The sequence below is a fragment of the Papaver somniferum genome, unplaced genomic scaffold (genome assembly GCF_003573695.1).
Source record: "Papaver somniferum cultivar HN1 unplaced genomic scaffold, ASM357369v1 unplaced-scaffold_119, whole genome shotgun sequence".
NCBI classification, from domain to species: Eukaryota; Viridiplantae; Streptophyta; class Magnoliopsida; order Ranunculales; family Papaveraceae; genus Papaver; species Papaver somniferum.
Window position 1 is genome coordinate 1977258 of NW_020620936.1, and position 4585 is coordinate 1981842.

The window sequence follows — 4585 nt, forward strand, 5'->3', positions numbered from 1 at the left end:
CGTGATGTTTTTTATTTGCATTCACGCCTTTTGGAAAGAGCCGCTAAATTAAGTACTCTTTTAGGTGAAGGAAGTATGATTGCTTTACCAATAGTAGAGACTTAATCTAGGGATGTTTCGGCTTATATCTCTACCAACGTAATTTCCATTACAGATGGACAAATATCATTTATCCGCTGATCTATTCAATGCCAGAATCCGACCTGCCTAAATATGGGGATTTCTGTTTCCAGAGTAGGATCTGCGACGCAAATTAAATCCATGAAACAAGTAACTGGAAAATTAAAATTGGATCTGGCTCAATTCGTAGAGTTAGAAGCCTTTGCACAATTTGCTTCTGATCTCGATAAAGCAACTCAGAATCAATTGGCAAGAGGTCAACTATTACGTGAATTGCTCAAACAAGCCCAATCGTCCCCTCTCACCGTGGAATAACAGGTAATGACTATTTATACCGGAACGAATGGGTATCTTGGTTCGCTAGAAATAGATCAGGTAAAGAAATTCCTCGTTCAATTACGTACTTACTTAAAAACGAATAAACCCCAATTGCAAGAAATCATATCTTCTACCAAGAAATTTCCGGAGGAAGCATAAGTTCTTTTGAAGGAAGCTATTAAGGAACAGATGGGGCGGTTTCTACTTCAGGAAAAAGCATAAAGAAGTTGATTACTCTTAGTAAATCGTCGAGAAAGGTTTCTTATTTAAATCATTCAAAATATTTGTCTTGACATAAAAAGATAAAAAAATAGATGGAAATAAATTGCGTCCAATAGGATTTGAACCTATACCAAAGGTTTAGAAGACCTCTGTCCTATCCATTAGACAATGGACGCCTTTTTATTCCGTATTTTATCTTTTTATTTTTCCTTTACTATCTTACTGTTTGTAAAAAAGGAACCAGATTCCTTTGTGAAATAATTTAGGAAAGAAATATGTGTATTTACATTACTGATGCGTATATCAGAATTAAAATGGAGCGAGTAGCGGGAATCGAACCCACATCGTTAGCTTGAAAGGCTAGGGGTTATAGTCGACGTCGATTCAGCCTTTCTTTTTGACGTCTCTAATTCAAAACGGAACATGAAACTTTGGTTTCATTCGGCTCCTTTATGGAAAATGGGTAGATTCCCAAATCTAAGTTGTAAAAAAAAAATTCGACCCATAACACATATGTTAGCTTTTTTGTCCGAATACATTCAAAACAACTCGCTTTATAGATGATCCCTCTATAAGGGGGTAATTCTAACAAATACTTCTAGTTATTTTGTTCTCTATTTCTGTTGTTCGAATCCTGAGGAAAAGAGTTGTGTTTCCACCGAGCTGAAACAATATGTTGATGGCCCTAGTAAAACAAAGTCATCATTTAATAGCTATTTCGCTTCAGTTTTCCTTCTACAGGAAGATCTAGTTACGATTGAAATACATTTTTTTCTTTATCCATGGACCCTTTATTCATACTCATTCAATTGGAAGTTTTGATCCAACTAAAAAAATTTATGCTTCGCAATTCCATCATCCAATTTTCAATCTTGAATTGACCCTTGGATACAAATCACGAGAATGTATATTCTTCCTCAAATCTTTCATTGAGAGGTAAAGGATAAAATCCTTTTAAGAAAGAAAGTTTTTGATCGGAATACAAATTAACCGAAAGAACCCTTAACTATTAAGGGATTAATAGAACGAATCACACTTTTACCACTAAACTATACCCGCTACAAGTGATTTTTGTATATGAATGGAATCTTTGTCGACCAAGGGAATCCTACATAATAAAGATAGGATCAGAATAAAATTATTAAATTGGAGCGTTGACGCTTTTTGTCGGTAGAACTTGATCCGGTAGGAAAAGAAGTTTTATATATAAAAAAAAAAGATTATATAAAAAAAATTTATATACCTTTTTTTTTTTGTTGCTGGGAGTTCTTTAAAGAGCCACTGAAGTCACAAAAAATTGTGTCAGAATCCGCAGCTTCGTTTTTCAACCCTCCAATACCTTACAAGCAAATACAAAATTTTATCAAAAAAGAGAGAAAGTTTGACTCTGTCATTTTTTGAAGATACCCTCCCTATTTATTTTATTCATATTCCGCTGGTAATTTTTAGGAATTCTAGCCAATCAACTGGATCTAGTATAAAAACCCGGAGTCTTTTTTATGGACTCAACTCAAGTCTTCGAATAAAGACCGCCCTTGAAGAAATAACAAAATTATAGTTATAATATTAAGAAATAGGATAGGTCCCTCTTTTTCCAAATTGAGAAAAAATGCAAAGAAACTTCTATCCTATACCATAAGATTGGAAATAGTCTTCTGTGTTCCTGTCGTTGTTGTTTCAATAACAAGACTTTTTGTTTTCAAATCAGAGAAATAAGTTGACCTATCATTAATTTTGTTGGAATAAAGTAAGAAATGTCCCGGCTAGGTACTGATCAGGCCGGGGAATAAAAGGACCTTTCGGCTAAAAAGGGGGGGAGATTCCGTGTTTCTTTCTATAGACAAAGTGTAAAAGAATATTATGGTCGGTTGAAAGCTCTTTGGGAAGAAATCAATAACTATGTTAAACCTCTTATATGTAGTTGCGGTAAGTATGCTTGTTCTCTTTTACCCAGTGGGAAAAGCAACGTGAAGAAGAACGCATACATCAGTTTTTAATGGGACTTGACGATACATTACAGGGGATTCTTAGCTCTCATGTGATAGATCGAAATCATTTTCCAACGTTGAGTTGTGTGTATTCCCTGGTTATTCAAGAAGAAAGACATCATATAATTACCAAGCGCTAAGAGACACGATTTTTCTTAGCATTGAAATTTTCCCAAATGTAAAGTCCTCGTTGATCAGGAGGTTGTACGAATTCATACTAGTCTTCCCATGCTTACGAAGACGAAAGTCCTTCATTAAACGCCACCAGTTCTCAAAATATTGAGGTATCTCGTGATTCTTAGACATCTTACTCTTCCCACGATTCGCGGGGATATCATAGTAGAAGCAGTTATCGGCGTCATAAAAGAGAAGTTTCAGACCATCTTTAAGTTGGTCCACAAAAACGATAAGACGTATGTTATCATAAGGAAACGAGTTAATCATCTCAAGGGTGAGTTCATTGTGGTCCCCAGATGATGGAGAGAGATTTATGGAAAATAAATAAATTATTTTATTATTATTTTATTCAGAAGGATGTGGGAGCTAAAATTGTTGTGAGACTCCCAACCAGCTACTTGTGAACTCTATTATTATATGTATTCAACTAAATTAAATAAATTTATAAAATAATATAGAAATTATTTGTATTTTATTAATAATATTTTTGCTAAAAAAATGATGAATTTTTGGATTTATTATTTAGGGCAATTTTAGGATAGTCTATAAGTTTATTTTAAGAGTGTTAATAAGTTAGGAAAGTTGAATAAAGGTAGTAGATACCTTGGTAAAATAGTTTTTGATATTTTTGTTAAGTTTAGGGGTTGTTTAGGAAGAGTTATCTAAGGAGCTCCAAAAACGAAAAATGGTACTCTTTTGATTGATGAAATTATATAGTTGCGAGGTCTGGATCATTCGTTCATAGTCGTTATTCTTTGAAATAATTCGCGGTCTAAACAATTTTATCAGTTACTTATCAATTTTATTCCGCTGTGATAATTATCTACTTTCGATCTGCATCACTCGAGAGATTAATTTAAAAACACTCATAGTGAAACACTTACTTGATCTCCTCCAGTGTGAGGTATCTCCAGCTATCAGTTGGGCGGAGTTTGTTCCCTTCGTCATTTGTAAATAGAGGATGAGGAGAAGGAAGCCTATCCGTGATATCTTAAAAAATAATCCAATCACATCACTCTTCAACCCGACAGAGGCAATGAGGAAGACGCTAACGTCCAACTAGAGCGGGTGCGACACCCAAAGACTCGTGATGCTCTAGTTTCGACCAAGATGAGACATCGGGTTTGTCGTCATCTTCCTCGTTACGAGATGGTCCCTCTACCAGATAGAGAGATTATCTCTTTGGGGTCTAGGATTGATGAGAATCACGTGTTTGGCGACCCTAAGTTGGATGATCATAACCCCTTGTTCACCTTTCTACTTCGAGTATGCATCTACCTAAACGAAAAATATCAGGAAACAAAAGATAATCATACTTGCAATTTTGGCATAACATGCATGCATCTCAGATGAAGGAAAACCAATATAAATGACGTAAAACAAAACAAACAAACAAACAAACAAACAAAAGACTATAGGAAAAGTTCCAACAATCACAATATATGTAATTAGGAAGAAGGCGATCAAGTTTATAGAACTTCAGTGGAAAGAGACAAAGCTAAGGACATCACATAAAAAATAAGATGATCGATGATGGCACAAAGTAACATCAGACAAGGTTCACAGAAAATTTGATATGGAGAATCCATTGATCTTACAGAATGCATGTAAGCATATCAGGACCAGCCTATGCGGTGGATATCATTGTAGATGACAAAATATATTATTTACCAAAGTACTAACATCTGAAGAGTAAAACAGTTGATATCTGAGATAAGACTCAAGGTAAGATGTTGAAGGCTTTAACCACATGCCATCGA

At 34.8% G+C, this 4585-nt stretch overlaps 1 non-coding gene across 1 annotated transcript; it reads right to left on the reverse strand.

Moving 5' to 3' along the window:
- Positions 1 to 764: 764 nt before the first annotated feature.
- On the reverse strand, positions 765 to 836 carry TRNAR-UCU. The gene has a single exon. It is a non-coding gene; the product is annotated as a tRNA-Arg (tRNA).
- Positions 837 to 4585: the final 3749 nt, after the last annotated feature.